Genomic DNA, 18,013 nt, shown 5'->3' with positions numbered 1-18,013 from the left:
TGGAACTCTGAATTTTGGTTATACAAGAAAGAAACAAACTCCTCTCTGAAAACAAACTAATTTATCAAGTGAGAAATTCTTTGCAATAATTTGTATACTTCATAAATATTACAATTTTTAAGGATAAAAAATTAAATAAGTAAATAATTCATAGCATATTAGGTCTGAAAGGAAATATTATTGCAACTTAAATATTTATTTTATTGATTTTTAACACTTTTTTTAAAATTTTATTTTATTTTTAAACTTTACAATATTGTATTGGTTTTGCCAAATATTGAAATGAATCCGCCACAGGTATACATGTGTTCCCCATCCTGAACCCTCCTCCCTCCCCATACCATCCCTCTGGATCATCCCGGTGCACCAGCGCCAAGCATCCAGTATCGTGCATCGAACCTGGACTGGCGACTCGTTTCATATATGATATTATATGTATTTCAATGCCATTCTCCCAAATCATCCCACCCTCTCCTTCTCCCACAGAGTCCAAAAGACTGTTCTATACATCAGTGTCTCTTTTGCTGTCTCATATACAGGGTTATTGTTACCAACTTTCTAAATTCCATATATATGCGTTAGTATACTGTATTGGTGTTTTTCTTTCTGGCTTACTTCACTCTGTATAATAGGCTCCAGTTTCACCCACCCATTTGGTTTTAGGTGATGTTGGCACAGTTGAATTTTTAACCATTTAAGCTTTGCATTCATTCACTTGTTCATTCATTTAACAAATATGGATAGAATATCTACCATGTGCCAGGCACTCCACTGAGTACTAAAATGAATGGAACTATGCCAAAGATAAAAGTTGTCATAGCTCCCTGGAAACTCACATGTGATGAGTATGATGATCTAACCAACATGAACCATATATGGCTGAGGAGCTTTCTGTATCTAAGACTCAGAGAAGACTTCTGTGACCCACTGACCTTTCAGATGGGACCTATTTTCTGTGTCCCAGAGGGCCGTGAGGAAGGGAAGAGAGAATTCAAAAGGTAAGATAACACCTTCTTGTTGAAAGGGTTAGCTCTGTGTTTATATTTCATTTTTACTAGTTATTTTATTAGTTTTAGTACATTTTAGTAGTTATTTTCAAATAAGTATTTTCACATTGGTTCAAAATAAACTGAGATTTTTTTTTTAAAACATGAGGGAAAGGTGAGATTTGGCATTTGCTATGGTTCTTTTGCTATTTGAAGGGCTCCTTCCTAGGGGCTTGACTTGGAAACAGATGGTGCATAGTCGTGACTTAATGAGATAAATGTTTCTCCCAATTAAGATCTGTGAGTGGGTCTTTCTATTAGTAAAGTATTTACTAAAGAATAAAATCAACTGCTTGTGTACTAGTGTTCCTTAAGCTAATGACACTTTATATTCCTGATATCTAATATTAGGATTTATGATCTGGGATATGATAATGCTTTCAATATAGTCAGTACTTCTTCTTTATATGGTTTATCTTAAAGAGGACTACTGTGTAATTACTTTTGTGCTTTCCCATTTGTTTTCTTGTATAAAAGAAAAAAGACAGAATATTAACAAGCCAGCTGTTAGCACTTCTTTGATATTTCCCTGTGGTCTGCCCCATTAGAGGGGGCTAAGTTCTTAATATCAGTTGGATTTGTTAATCATTGGTAAACAGTGCTCTATGAGTATTGGGTAATGGGTTCATTTTGTGCACTTATTTTTACCACGGAAATTTGGATGTTCTCTTATCTTTAAAAGGTTTGTTTAAAAAATTATGAAAAGCATAATCCAGATTTCCAAGCCTTCCACAAAATTAAACAAAATGATGTTTTCTTTTATTTGCATGACTAAAGAAAGTATGATTTTCAGTTTTTATTTCAAGAATTTATTTCAGATGATCTTAGATCACACTCTCCATACCTAACACCATGGGGAAAATAATAGGAAAAGCTATTGCACCTGTACATGAACACTATTCATTTATTCAGGGACTACTTTAATACCAGGTTTTTGTTAGGCTTTGCGGAAATGAAAGAAATGATAACGATGGGGAAAATTTCACCCTAGAGACTCCTAAGTAGTTAGTTGATCCTTTCAAATAAAGTTCAAGGGTATTTGGTATGGCATTTGCTATTTTATAGGAGACAAAGAAAAGCTCTAGCAAATTATGCCATAGACAGCCAATAAATGCCTAATTCCCATTTCCTTAGTGGTAACCCAACTCTGGGATAGATCAATTTATATCTTTACATCCCCATCACAAGAGATATCCATGGGGAAACCAAGAGACATAGATCTAGATGTTTAGCCCTAAGGCAAAGACTTGATAAGAATAACTTATTCAGCCAGGAGTGTTTTAAAAAGAAAAATGTTCTCTTCTCAGTGAGCTTCATCCAGAGAACATTTCTTCAATGACCTCTCTGCTGTCAGGTGTGGTGGCATCTGCTGTGTGGCTTTAAGATCAGACACTTAGGAGAGCTCCCCCTCTTTCATGAGGCAATCTTCATGAAGTATGTGACAGCTAGAAACACAGACAGAGCTGAAGATAAGGAGGGAACTTAAGCCTAGCATCCTTTCGGGTGCCCGATTTATCTGGGATGGGATCAAATTTTATTCATACTTCTCACTGAGGCAGAAACATAAATGACATGTGACTGCTTTACAATTTGCTTAGCTGATGACCATTTTCCCAGAATTGACTCCTAAAAGCCCACTCCATCAGTCTCAAGAACATTCTAAAGAAATTGACCACTTCCTTGATTGGAAGATTTACTAGGCAGTAGATTTCCCTCCGCCTCCCTGTACATATAGGTCCGTAGAGGACAACAAACTGAAATGATCCTCCTTCCCTGAAGCCAGTATGGAGGCAACGTAAAGTGCAGGCTAATCCCCTGAGTCCTAAATGGCCTTCAACAGACCTGTCCTAATGAAGCAAAGTTAAAAATCAGTAATAAATTAATGAGAATGTGCCTCATAGTGGCAATCATCCATCCATTCCCTCTTAGAGCACCTCTTAATTATTTTTACTAATGACAAAGTTTGGGGGTCACTGATTTCAGAAAAGAAGAAAACTTTTCTGCTCTCAAGGCTGTAATGTGCAGCCTCTACATTCTGCGTGTTTAGAATAATCACTATTTATTACTAGTGGTTGTTTCTTTTTTAAATGCTTGGTGATGGCATTGCTTCAGTGGGCTGAAAAGACCAAATTTGCTTTTTTTCATTCAGAAAGAGACTGTTGTTTGGGACTGTCCATCATTTATTGATAGTAAGGACTAAAGTAACATGTCCTCTGCACCTTCTCCATCTTCCCATGGTACCACAGTAATCCCTAAGGAGTCATAAAGGTGTGGATAAAAATGCCTGTTTCCCCACTTCCCATCTTTCCATTAACTGGACTTAAGTCCAATTTATGCAGAGAATCTTTCAGTCTTGCTGGTGATTGTTACAGCTGCTGGCTAACACAGCCCTCTTAACATCTCTACTAAATTCTAAAATCTGCTTAAAAAATTATCAGTGACACGTGTTGGCAGCAATTTGATTTCACAGAGAATCACGGAATGAAGGCAGTGCTCATTTTTCCTCCCTCCCTTTCCTTTCTTCCCTCCCTTTGCTTTCTTCCCAAGATACCAGTGACACATTCCAAATGGGGTGACTTTCTGGGGTCACTTTTCTTGGAATATAACTTACAGGTTGGGAAAGTGTGTTTAATAAAATGTGTCACAGCACAAATGAAGAACAATCAACATGAGTCAGTACTTTGTCATCATTTTTAGAGCAACCAAGCTGTAATTGGGAATTAGAGGCTGTGGTCATCCCACTGGACGCCGACAGAGCCAAGAGCAAGGGCCGCTTGTCCAGAGCCCACGGTGTGGCCACACGTGGCAAGTGCCTGCCCACTGTGGTCCTGTGCCTTTCACGTCAGCCACCAAATCCATGTGATCTCTCTCTTGGCCTCAAACTTCCAGATTCAGAATCCATGAAGAGTGTAGAAAAGCAACCAAAGAAAACAGTTGGGTGTATTTTGATAGACTTATGAGAAACTACGGCTTCATCGCTTTGCTTATTACTGTTCTAACTCTGGCAGGCCCCCTCCCACTTCATAAAGGAGGAAGACATTACAGGCAATACTAGAAAATTCAGGATTAGTGAAATAAGAATAACAACAAATTAGCATTTTAAAGGTTTTTGTTGAGCTTTACATTTTCAAAGCTTCTCCCAGAATGCTTTTCCTCCCCCTTCAAAACTGCTGATATTGGATATATCACTCAAGAGAAAATAATATTATCAAGTGTTTTAAAAACAATTGAGTCGAAGGAGACTGTAGGATTAATATTTTTAAATGATTTACAGTGGTCTGTATGCACCACTTTCTTCAGCAATTTTTCTTGGCAGAGGAAAATATCAAACCCAGTCCAATGTGAAAATTCCCCACCACAATGAAAGAATTCAATACAAGCACCAAACTTGTGATAGTATGTTGTTCATTAAGAGATTTTCACAGCTAAAGTGCATTATAGGTCAGCCGATTTAATGCACATGTCTCATTCCTTACTACAAAACCAGCAAGGCTTAGTCACATCTCACTTCACGAATTCTCACCTTCATTGAAAACTGAACCACCCAAGTTCCCCAGAAGGCTTTGTAAGAAATGAACTCTTACTCGAATTACCATCACTTTTGCAATGTTCTATACAGGCTAATGCATCCCCCTTTGAGGAGAAATCTTTCCTGGAGCGAAAGAGAATGCCGTCAAGCACACCGAGTCTCATAAGGATCACTGACAGTGAAGTAAGTTCAGCAAAATTTCTTTCAACTGATTAAACTCTGAAAGGTCATCCACACAGATAGCAAGCCCAAAGTTACCCTCCCCCTTCACAGGATCAGAACATCTTATCGCCACCAGTTACAAGGCTCATGAAAGATGCCTTCACTTATTTACGCATTCATATGTTTTAAAGAAGACTTTTTCGCATTTAAAATTTTTATTATTGAATTTTCCAGAAGTCCTCGAGGTCTTTAGAAGAAAGTCAGAAATTTGAGGCACTGTCATTTGGATGTTAAATTGGTAGCAGCCATTAGAAAGGCAGCCTGAGTTAATTATGGGGGATTTACCTGCCCTGTAGATTTGCAAGTTAGACTTTGTTGCAATTTCATGATTATTTGTGCTATTCAGAGAAACAAATAACTCCCCTATTTTTACTTTATGTTTTAATGCAATATTTATCTCTTGGCATTGGCAGAAAATAATACTTTTATTGGCATGACCCAGAATGATGGGGCAAAACCATGAGAAGATAGAGTTGATATATGACTTTGCTGATTCAAGTTTCTGTGATTAAAGTAGAGTTGATAGCATATTTTTATCTCATGGCTTGCACGATATTTCTATGCCCTCAGAAGAGAACTGGCATTGCTTCCCCTAATTTAAATCCCAATGATCTATTGCTTTTTAATATTAACAGTCATTGCTAGTCAAGCTCTTGCAGAACAAGCAGCTTCAGCTCCAAATCTCAAGGTCTAAAGACTGTAGTCATTTATCTAATGAGCCCCTGGAGGACCTAGGGTAACTCAGCCCATTAAGCAAGCTGAGTCTCAAGCAAGGGCTGCTGAAAGTTGACCTGCAACTGCCAAAATCCTCCTTTGTGGAGTTTCGTTATGAGTCATAAAACTCACCTCCTCCATGACAAATCCAACGTATTTGTTAATTGTGTCTTTGCTCTGAGCCTTAAGCTTTACTTCACCAGAGCATCTGCTTGGGCTCCATTCCATTGCTAATGATCATTCTCTACTTTCCAGTCACTAATTTTTAAGAAGTATCAGTGTAATACAGTGAAAATCTACCCTTAAAGAGGTATCATGAAACTTGATTTCTATTCCCATTTCTGCCAATAACTATCCAAGTAACATGGAGGAAGTCCTTGGGCCTTTCTGAAATTCAGTTTCCTCAACTGCAAAACAGAGGTGGGGGTACCGGGTGGGGGGATGTACTAGATGACATGAAGGTCCCCTCAGCTATAAAATTTCAGCTCTATTTACTTATAATGAAATGACTTTGTTTTTACCATTTTCATGTAAATTTTGGTGAAATTGGACAATTTTGCATGACTAAAAAAATTCATTATATATTCAGTTATCAACTCTTAGGAAAACTCTTTAAAACCAGAGGAAATCTAACACAAGACAAAAAAAAAAGCATATGAGTTTCACAGCATATTAGCTGATATGATTCTCTAGGAGGGCAAAAAGTAATTTAAATCTTCATTAGTCACTCTTAAAACTCTGGATTTACTAGAATTTGGTGTTTAGTTTTCTGGAGTGTTATTTTGTATGATTTGCAATATCTCAACTACCTGAATTGATGCTTTTGAACTGTAGTGTTGGAGGAGATTCTTGAGAATCCCTTGGACTGCAAGGAGATCCATCCTGTCAGTCCTAAAGGAAATCAGTCCTGAATATTCATTGTATTCATTGAAAGGACTGATGCTGAAGCTGAAACTCCAGCAGTTTGGCCACCTGATGCAAAGAACTGATTCATTGGAAAAGACCCTGATGCTGGGAAAGATTGAAGGCAGGAGGAGAAGGGGATGACAGAGGATGAGATGGTTGGATGCCATCACGGACGCAATGGACATAGGTTTGAGTAGGCTGTGGGAGTTGGTGATGGATAAGGAAGCTTGGTGTGCTGTAGTCCATGGGGTTGCAAAGAGTCGGACACAACTGAGCGACTGAACTGAACTGAACTACCTTAAGTATGTTCTTTATTTTCTAAATGTGGAAATTAAAACACAAGTTTGGAACCTGTGGTCTCTTACATCAAGGCTGTATGTCGTCACCCTGCTTATTTAACTTATATGCAGAGTACATCATGAGAAATGCTGGGCTGGAAGAAGCACAAGCTGGAAGCAAGATTGTCAGGAGAAATATCAATAACCTCAGATATGCAGATGATACCACCCTTATGGCAGAAAGTGAAGAAGAACTAAAGAGCCTCTTGATGAAAGTGAAAGAAGAGAGTGAAAAAGTTGGCTTAAAGCTAAACATTCAGAAAACTAAGATCATGGCATCTGGTCCCATCACTTCATGGCAGATAGATGGGGAAACAGTGGAAACAGTGGCTGACTTTATTTTTGGGGGCCCCCAAATCACTGCAGATGGTGATTGAAATTAAAAGACGCTTACTCCTTGAAAGGAAAGTTATGACCAACCTAAACAGCATATTAAAAAGCAGAGACATTACTTTGTCAACAAAGGTCCGTCTAGTCAAGGCTATGGTTTTTCCAGTGGTATGGATGGGAGAGTTGGACTATAAAGAAAGCTGAGCACTGAAGAATTGATGGTTTTGAACTGTGGTGTTGGAGAAGACTCTTGAGGGTCCCTCGGGCTGCAAGGATATCCAACCAGTCCATCCTAAAGGAGATCAGTCCCAGGTGTTTATTGGAAGGACTGATGTTGAAGCTGAAACTCCAATACTTTGGCCACCTGATGTGAAGAGCTGATTCATTTGAAAAAACCCTGATGCTGGGAAAGATTGAGGGTAGGGAGAGAAGGGGACAACAGAGGATGAGGTGGTTGGATGGCATCATCGACTCAATGAACATGGGTTTGGGTAGACTCCGGGAGTTGGTGATGCACAGGGAGGCCTGGCATGCTGCAGTTCATGGGGTCACAAAGAGTCGGACATGACTGAGAAACTGAACTGAAATTGTCCACTCCCCTCTTAAACACACTTGGGCTTCTTCTCCTTGGGTTTCTATGACCCTGTATATCTGGGTTTTCTCTCCTTCTATGACTGTTCCTTGACTTTTCACTGGATCCTCTCCCTCTGCTCACCATATACAGGAGAGTTTTCCCCAAGTTCCATTCTCAGTCCTCACATTTTAATTTCTCTGTGCATGTCCCATTAGTCATATCTTCTGCTACTATCTGAACATAATTTTCAAAGTCATTTCTCCATTAAAATATCTTTGGTGACTCACCATTACATCTATTGATCAAGTTTAATTTACTTAACAAGGCACAGGTGGCCCCAGCCTACCGTGGTAGAACTATTTCCATCTTGCTCTTTCACAAGCACCTAATTCTCTAGGCTTGTTTAACTAAGTACCATTCCCTGAGTCCTCAGGGACATTCAAGTTTCTCTTCCTTGACTATGTTATTTGCCCCTCTTATGATGTCTTTATCTTATTCCCTCCTTTTATATCTTAGAATTTTCTATTCATTTTTAAAAAATTTAAAGTCTTTCTTTTTTACCTCTTTTATTGGAGTTTAATTGCTTTGCAATGTTGTGTAAGTTTCTGCTATACAATGAAGTGACTCAGATATATGTAAACATGTATCCCCTCCTTCTTGGACCTCTCTAACCCCTCCACATCCCACCCCTCTAGGTCATCACAGAGCACCGAGCTGTTTTCCCTGTGCTATACAGAAGCTTCCCACTAGCCATCTATTTTATATATGGTAGTATATATATGTCAATCATAATCTCCCATTCATCCCGCCCCCCTTCCCTCACCCATGTCTATATGTCCATTCTCGTATACCTGTGTTTAGATACCTGCCCTGCTAGTAGGTTCATCTGTACCATTTTTCTAGATTCCACATATCTGTGTTAATATATATTTGTTTTTTTCTTTCTGACTTACTTAACTCTGTATGACAGACTCTAGGTCATCCACATCTCTACAAATGACCCAATTTCATTCCTTTTAATCGCTGAGTAATATTCCATTGTGTATGTGTACCACATCTTCTTTATCCATTTTTTTTAATTGTAGGATAATTGCTTTAAAATATTGTGTTGGTTTCTACCATATAGCAACATTAACCAGCCACAGGTATACGTAAGTCCCCTCCATCCTGAACCCCTTCCCACCTCCCACCCCATCCCACCCCCTAGGTTGTCACAGAACACTGGGTTGAGCTCCCTGTGTCACACAGCAAATTCCCACCTGCTATCTACTTTACATATGGTAATGCATAGGTTTCCATGCTATTATGAACCTATTTGCAGGGCAGCAATGGAGACACAGACACAGAGAACAGACTTATCCATTCATTTTTTTTTTCCAGTGTGATTAATTTATTATGAATCAGACAATAAACATTTGATTTGACAGGTACCTGGACATAGGCTATAGTCAACATAAAAATTAAACATCTGCCCTTTAACAAATGTAAATAAATCTAGGTCAACATTTTCCCCTAAGTGATTTTAAAGAGACATTTTATTTATATAACTTTGAACTTAGAGACCCAGCTCAAAGCCACTTTTCTCCTTGTAGCCTTACTGACCCAACTGGGAAGCATGAATTAATTGGGTCAGTAGGCTACAGAGACAGAGAAGGCAATGGCACCCACTCCAGTACTCTTGCCTAGAAAATCCCATGGACAGAGGAGCCTGGAAGGCTGCAGTGCATGGGGTCGCTGATGGTCGGACACGACTGAGCAACTTCACTTTCACTTTCATGCATTGGAGAAGGAAATGGCAACCCACTCCAGTGTTCTTACCTGGAGAATCCCAGGGACGGGAGAGCCTGGTGGGCTGCCGCCTATGGGGTCGCACAGAGTCGGACACGACTGAAGTGACTTAGCAGCAGCAGCAGGCTACAGAGAATCCACCTGCAATTCGGGAGACCACAGTTCAATTCCTGGGTTGGGATGATGCACTAGAGAAAGGATAGGCTACTCACTCCAGTATTCTTGGGCTTCCCTTGTGGCTCAGCTGGTAAAGAATTTGCCTGAAATGAGGGAGATCTGGGTTTGATCCCTGGGTTGGGAAGATATGCTGGAGAAGGGAAAGTATTCAGAACTCCAGGATTCTGGCCTGGAGAATTCCATGGACTACATAGTCCATGGGGTTGCAAAGAGTCGGACATGACTGAATGACTTTCACTTCACAGGCTACAGAAAGAAAAGTAGCTGTGAGTTGGGTCTTTAAAAATGACTGGATAAAACTACATGCCCTAGAACCCATGCTCTGCAGCAAGAGAAGCCACCACAATGAGAAGCCTGGGCACCACACCTAAAGAAGTCCAGCACACAGCAAGGAATCCTCAGCGTAGCGCCCCTTCCCTCCCCCTCCAAAAAATGGAGATGAAGTATGATTTGGAAGAATAACTGAGAAGATGTGTTAAAGGACTGAATGTGGAAGATGAGGGGACAGAGATTATGAATGACTTCTAATTTGGGGGATCAATGAGGGTGGTATTCACTGATATGGAAAATATTGAACTAAAAAAGTATTGAATATTGAACTAAGTTTCAGTTTTGCTTTTGTTTTCTGATCTGTGCCTGAGAACAGGAGAGATTACATAATTCTGTTTAGGTTATGTTAAATCTAAGGTATTGTGGATTGAAGTGGAGATGTCAAAAGGCGACCAACAAATATTGAAATTTGGAACTCAATGGTCATGGCTAGAAATACAAATTTAGTTGCCATGAGCATATACATGGATTTAAAGCCCAGTGACTGAATGGAAACACCTAGTGAGAGACTGCAGAAGAAAAATAAGGACCCACAACCTAGCTCTGGGTAAGTGACATTGAGGAGGAGCCAGCAAAGAGATCCAGAAGAATGAAAATACATCTTATTCAGTAATTTCTCAACATTTTGAATACACGAGTAGTGAAACAGGAGCCTGTTCTTCAACCATTTATCTCGGCACTAGTGAGAACTTAAAGCAGCAAGACGTAAGAAGATATTTGTAATTCACAGAAAATATTTTCAAAGTTTGGAGGAATTTCTCATAATACTGATACTTTGGAATTGGATGCATATGTATTACTTAACCATGACAGGCCATTCTCATATATGAAGGTTTGTAGGCAGAGGTTGGGCTTCCCTGGTGGATCAGAGGTAAAGAATCCACCCACAATGCAGGAGAGACAGGAGACGCCAGTTCTAGCCCTGTCCCTGGGTGGAGAAGATTTCCCTGGAGGAGGGCATGGCAACCCACTCGACTATTCTTTCCAGGAAAATCCCGTGGACAGAGGAGCCTGGTGGGTTTCAGTCCATGGGGTCACAAAAGGGGCCTACAAACTGAAGCAACTGAACAGCAGCTGTAGCAGGCAGATGTTATGAGCATAGATATCAGAACTTCACCTTTTAGCTTTGGGATTTTGAGCAGGTTACTTCTCAGAGCCCCATTGTATTCATCTGTGAAATGGAGATCATAGTAATAGAACCTATCTCAGAGAACTAATCTAAGGGTTAAATTATTTAGTAGATGTAAACACATTGGAAAAGACTCTGATGCTGGGAGGGATTGAGGGCAGGAGGAGAAGGGGACGACAGAGGATGAGATGGCTGGATGGCATCACTGACTCAATGGACGTGAGTCTGAGTGATCTCCGGGAGTTGGTGATGGACAGGGAGGCCTGGTGTGCTGCGATTCATGGGTCACAAAGAGTTGGACACAACTGAGCAGCTGAACTGAACTGAAACACTTAGAACAATGCCTAGAACAAAATAGCACTGAAATAAATATCAGCTATGAAACTCCAGTACTTTGGCCACCTCATGTGAAGAGTTGACTCATTGGAAAAGACTCTGATGCTGGGCGGGATTGGGGGCAGGAGGAGAAGGGGACAACAGAGGATGAGATGGATGGATGGCATCACTGACTCGATGGAAGTGAGTCTGAGTGAACTCCGGGAGTTGGTGATGGACAGGGAGGCCTTGAGTGCTGTGATTCATGGGGTCGCAAAGAGTCGGACACGACTGAGCCACTGATCTGATCTGATCTGATGAGCATCACATGTAGTTATCTTCAGGGAGCCATATTCTTGAGCCATCTACAGTATATCCAAATTAATGTAAAAATGAGTAACAGTTTTCTAGATTCAAACATAAATTGAGAGTTATATTTACTATGTCTTTGAGAGAACTAGTTGTGAACCAGGTAGAAAATATGTGTTTTACAATTCTGATACTTATCATAATAATTATCATAATATATCATATATATATATATACATATGCATGCTGCTGCTGCTGCTGCTAAGTCACTTCAGTCATATCTGACTCTGTGTGACCCTATAGACAGCAGCCCACCAGGCTCCCCCGTCCCTGGGATTTTCAGGCAAGAACACTGGAGTGGGTTGCCATTTCCTTCTCCAATGCATGAAAGTGAAAGGTGAAAGTGAAGTCATGTGCATGAGTGTGTGCTAAATCACTTTAGTAATGTCTGACTCTGTGCAACCATACACATACATATGGTATGTATGTGTGTGTATGTGTATATATAGATACAATACACATATATACCATAATATACTATGAAAGTGAAAGTTGCTCAGTGGTGTCTGACTCTTTGCGACCCCATGAACTATACAGTCCATGGTATTCTCTGGGCCAGAATACTGGAGTAGGTAGTCGTTCTCTTCTCCACGGGATCTTCCCAACCCAAGGATCGAACCCATATATAACAATAATTGTGGCTTTGCAAAAGTATTTTAAAATTATGGGGTCCCAGCTATCCAATTTAAAGAACGAAGAAGTGAAAGGACTAAAAGTTCCTATTGGTTTTCTCCAAATGTTATAAATTATAAGATTTCTTTATTTCTCATTTCACATGATTTTCTTTCTTTTGAGTCTACAAGTGGATGGAAACCACTGTAAATGGGTTAAAATCTTCACTTAAAGTCTGTGCATAATTAGTTTTTATGGAGCTCGAGATCACAGGAAATAATAGTTACTTTCTTGGTTATTTTTATAGATTACAGATACCAAAGTGTCAATATAACTGTGACTGTAGATCTATCCAAATGTCATGCTGAGAAGCTAATGAAAGCTATTTATGAAAATTCTTACTTGAGTCTGAGATAATTTATTTTGTCTATCATTTATTTGTAAGGTGTGTTTTAAGAAAACACAGTGGTTTCAATACATTTAGTTTAAAATTGATGACTTTCAAGCTATTTATTTGAAATTGAACATTCAAGGAATACTTTTTTTTTGAGATCTTGAGTTTGAATGTAAGTATTTGATTGAAGACATATACAAAGTGCAATTTAATGTGCAAATATCTTGAGAGCAGAAGACTGTGAACTACTACTACTTCTTGTCCGCTTTCCAAACAGGTCAATAGTTCTGGGGAATTTAACAATGCTCCTTGGTTATGCTCAGACCTTCGGGCACTCAGTCATCCAGCCTTCTGAAGACCTTGCTTTTTAACTAACTACAGATAGCAATAGTGTTTCCCTCCTTCTTATTAGCAATGGGATTTTTACCTAGAGATTTCAGAACAAAAGGTAAGAAAGACAGTTAATTATAGCCCAGGCCTCACATGCAGAGTTAATGAATTTTAATGCACATCAATTAATAACTAATTGGGTTTTTTGCCTGACTATAGATAGAGATATTGGCTGATAAGAAGAAAAGAGGCCCCATTTTAATTGAAATACAACAGTCATTCTGCTATGGCTTTGTGTCCCTGGTTCTCCTTGTTTTTAAGTCAAAATCAGAAATAAAAAATCTGAAGCTTCTAAAGAAGTACTCACAACTTTTCACATGAGGCAAATATAAAATTCTTTATAACTCTGTATGGAACAACACTCTCAAAGCGTGTTTACATCCTGTGTAGGCAAGATGGATATGGTACTTTAATTTCTAAAATAAATAAAGAGGAAAAAAGAAAATAAATGAAGAAAAAGGGAGAGAGAGGAGGTAGAAGAGCTCAGAATGTTTAAAATCTTGGTTTCATTTCATAGCTAGTGAAACGGAAACAGATACAAGACTTATGAATCTTAACTCCCAATTTCTCCTCACCACAACATAAAACACCCTCCAACTTCAGTATGCCCTCAAATAAGAACAATCAGGCTAGACTAATGACAGGCATATACATGAAAAGTGAAAGTGAAGTCACTCAGTCCTATCCAACTCTCTGTGACCCCATGGACTGCAGCCTACCAAGCTCCTCTGTGCATGGGATTTTCCAAGCAATAGTACTGGAGTGGATTGCCATTTCCTTCTCCAGAGGATATTCCCGACCCAGGGATCGAACCCAGGTCTCCCATATTGTAGACAGATGCTTTACCATTTGAGCCACCAGGGAAGTCTGTCAGACTAATGACAGGCATATATATACCCAAGTGTAGAAAAGTATTTATTTCAATATCTAAACTATTCTATAGAATATGTCCAGCTTTTAACAAAAACATACAAAGCCTATGAAATGCAAAAAAGTTTGAAAAGGCAACATAATCATCAAAACCAGAGTTAAATATGACATTAATGTTGGAAATATCAGACAAGGGATTTAAAATAACTATACTATGTTAATGACTCTTAATGAAAAGGTATACCACATGTTAGATCCGATAGATATCTTCATGAGGGAAAGAGAAACTGCAATCAAACTAAAAAGAAATGGAACTAAAACTAAAATCAAACTGAAAGGCTAGGAATATAAAATAACAGAGATGAACACTGCCTTCAGTGGATTCATCCGTACACTTTACACAGTCAAGGAAAACATCAGTGAACTCACAGGTAAGTCAATAAAATCACTCAATCTGAAATACAAAGAGAAAAAAGTGAAAGCAGAGGGAGTATCTATGAGCTGCAGGACAATATCAAGCAGTCTAACATCCATAGAATCCTAGAAGGAGCAGAGAGCAAACGGGGCCAAAGTATGACTTGAAAAAAATAATGGCTGAGAATTTTCCAAAGTTAGTGGCAAGACACTAAACTACAGATATAAGAAGCTCAGAAAAACATTTAGTTTAGGAGGGGTAAGGGAACACCTCGGAGAAGGCAATGGCACCCCACTCCAGTACTCTTGCCTGGAAAATCCCAGGGATGGAGGAGCCTGGTGGGCTGCAGTCCATGGGGTCGCTAAGAGTCAGACACGACTGAGCGACTTCACTTTCACTTTTCACTTTCATGCATTGGAGAAGGAAATGGCAACCCGCTCCAGTGTTCTTGCCTGGAGAATCCCAGGGATGGGGGAGCCTGGTGGGCTGCCGTCTATGGGGTTGCACAGAGTCGGACACGACTGAAGCAACTTAGCAGCAGCAGCAGCAGCAAGGGAACACCTATATATATTTAGATTGCTAAAACCTGGAGACAAAAGGAAAATCTCGCAGAGAAAAAAAGACATATTACCTATAGAGAAACAATGACAAGAATTACAGTAGACTTCTCATCAGCAACCATGTGGGAAAATAGACAATGGTGATACCTTTCAAGTACTGGAAGAAAGAGAAACAGAAAGACGACCAATTTAGAACTCCATACCTAGTAAAGTATAATCCAAAAATTAAAGAGAAATAAATTATTTTCTCAAACAAGCAAAAAACTGTGAAGTTTTTAAAATTAATGAGTATATGACTATCTTGAGAAGAAATACTCAAAAGGTATTCAGGCAGCGAGGATGTAAGAAATTTAGATTTACACAAAATATGAAGAGCATTTGAAAAGGAATAAATTAAGGAAATTAAATGTATGTTTTTCTTTACTGCTCTAGAGATGACTGTTTGGAGTGAAAGATAATAGTATATTTTCTGTTCATAGCAGACGCAAACGTTAAAATCTATGCCAGCGCAACAAAGGATGGCAGGAAGGGACTGGGAACACACTGTTAGAACTTACAGCGTGTGCGGTTCTCAGTCGCTCAGTCGTGTCTGACTCTCTGCGACCTTTTGGACTGTAGCCCTTCGGATCCTTTGTCCATGGGGTTTTTCAGGCAAGAATAATGCAGTGGATGGCCATTTCCTGCTCCAGGGAATCTTCAGGACTCAAGGACTGAACCTGCATCTCCTGAGTCTCTTGCACTGCAAGCAGATTCTTTATACCACTGAGCTATCAGGGAAGCCCTGCTAAGTGTGAGGGGAGTATAGTATTATTAATATTAATATTTGAACATAAACTCAGTCTTCATCAAGGTAAGCAATGAAACAAACTAATTCATACAAAAATGTTCTAAGATCATAACGGATTTAAACTAGTAACAGAAAGAAATCTAGAAAATGCTCCAATATTTGAAAAGTATGCAACATACTTCTGAAAAGACTGAAAACACAAAATGTTGGCAAGGGTGTGGAGCAAAGAAATCCCTTTTATATACTGATGGTGGGAGTGTAAACTGACCCAAACTTGGAAAACTGCTTGGCAGTTTCTTAAATATTTTTCACATGAACCAGCATTTCAACTCCAAGTATTTGCCTAAACGGAATCAAAACATAAGTCTAGTAAAACCTGTAAAAATATTTTTTATTGCAGCTTCATTAATAATAATTCCAAACCAGCATGTGTGTTCAGTGCTCAGTCACGACTGACTCTTTGTGATCGCATGGATTGTAGACCGCCAGGTTTCCCGGTTCCAAACTGGAAACAATCTAAATATGTACCAAAAGGAAGGAAGATAGATAAATAGCTACATATTATACAAAGCAACACCAGTAGGTAATAAAAAAAGAGAATTACCTACTGTTCCATGCAACTACAGAGATAAATCTCTCAAAAAAAAAAAAAAATAGCATAAGATGGCTCAGTGGTAAAGAATCTGCCTGCAATGCAGGAGATACACAGGTTCGATCCCTGGGTCAGGAAGATCCCCTGAAGAAGGAGGTAGCAACCCATTCCAGTATTTTTGCCTGGGAAAGCCCATGGACAGAGGAGCCTGGCAGGCTACAGTCCATGGGGTTGCAAAAGAGTCAGACACGACTTAGCAGTGAAAACAAGTAAACACATATTGGGTGGTTCCATTTGAAGTTCAAGAACATATTATACTCTTAGTGACAGAAACAGAGCAGTGTTTGCCTGAGGGTGATAGAGACTGATGGAATGGAGGATGAGGCAACTTTCTGGGTTAGAGGAGTGTTCTTTGATTGGGGTGTCAGTTATATATTTGTGTGAATTTGTCAGACTCCCTAAAGTACACAATTACTGGCTGTGAATCTGTGTAAACTTTACCTGAAATAATAAAAGAAGTTTTAAAATTTCTTTAGCAGATAATATTACAGTATTAGCAAATAGACAATAAATTCTTAATAATATGTACAAAAACACCTTAAAAGAAACTAAAGTTCATCATCACTTTGTTTTGCCCTCAAATAAATTAAATTTCAAAGGCAATATAATTTAAAGTTTCTTAATACTAAAATTAGTTTAAAATCATTATGGAGACCTGGCAAAATTTTAGATTTTAGAATGCTTAAGCAATGGACAAAAATATAATTTAGCATCTTGTATATTTTCAGTTTGGAGAAGGAAATGGCAACCCACTCCAGTGTTCTTGCCTGGAGAATCCCAAGGAGGGCGAAGCCTGGTGGGATGCCATCTATGGGGTCGCACAGAGTTGGACACGACTGAAGCAACACTTATCCATCTTCTTCATTTGATGTTATGATTACCATAATTAATCAAGATTTACTTAATTGTAAATAAAAAATACCCCAAATTACAGCTTACACAAACTTACTTTTTGATTTCTATCAATTTTCAAAGAATACTCCGGGAGGAAGGTATATCTTCAGAATCTACTAAAAATCGAATATTTATTTATGACTGCCAACATTTATTCTTATAGCAGATTTTTGTCCCTTCATAGAATTGTTTTTTAATGGGGCACTGAGTGATGGATACTATCACTTTAGAATTCTTTTTTTTTTCTTTACTTTTGGTTATTCATTTGATCGCAAGAAATCTGTTAACTTTCTTTTTGTAATACTTGATGGGGCACTGCTTCATGTATTAAAAATGGATGACTTCCCAAAGTGCAGTATGTCGTTACTTCTTGGCTAGTTTCCCATGTGGAAAAATAAGTGTTCATAATTATCTGAAGAAGAGTGTTTGCATATTACTCCTTAAGCATATAATTATCTCATATTTTGGGAAGCATTTTATGTGTAGGCCTACAGCCTACTGTATGTTTTCTTTAAAAGGCAAAGTAGCTAAAAATGAATGTGTGGAAAATGTGACAGTCATACCATGCTAGCTGTATTTGTTACTATGCCACTATATGATTTAAAAGCCACTAATGCGAAAGGAAAGTGCATGGTACTTGCTGTGTGTTTCTAATTGGCACAATTTGCTAAT

At 38.9% G+C, this 18,013-nt stretch overlaps 1 long non-coding RNA gene across 1 annotated transcript in view; it reads right to left on the bottom strand.

The window, feature by feature from the left end:
• Positions 1-16,169: 16,169 nt before the first annotated feature.
• Positions 16,170-18,013, bottom strand: part of LOC147370404 (uncharacterized) — a 39,532-nt gene continuing 37,688 nt past the window's right edge. The window contains exon 3 of the long non-coding RNA XR_015166136.1: positions 16,170-16,311. This is a non-coding gene — a long non-coding RNA (uncharacterized LOC147370404). The remainder of the gene's footprint in view (positions 16,312-18,013) is intronic.

Source organism: Bos grunniens, chromosome 6, assembly GCF_055505025.1.
Source record: "Bos grunniens cultivar Pamir isolate PY7600 chromosome 6, Bosgru_T2T1.0, whole genome shotgun sequence".
NCBI lineage: Eukaryota > Metazoa > Chordata > Mammalia > Artiodactyla > Bovidae > Bos > Bos grunniens.
The sequence above is the reverse complement of the archived record's forward strand: the minus strand, read 5'-3'. Positions and strand labels throughout refer to the sequence as shown.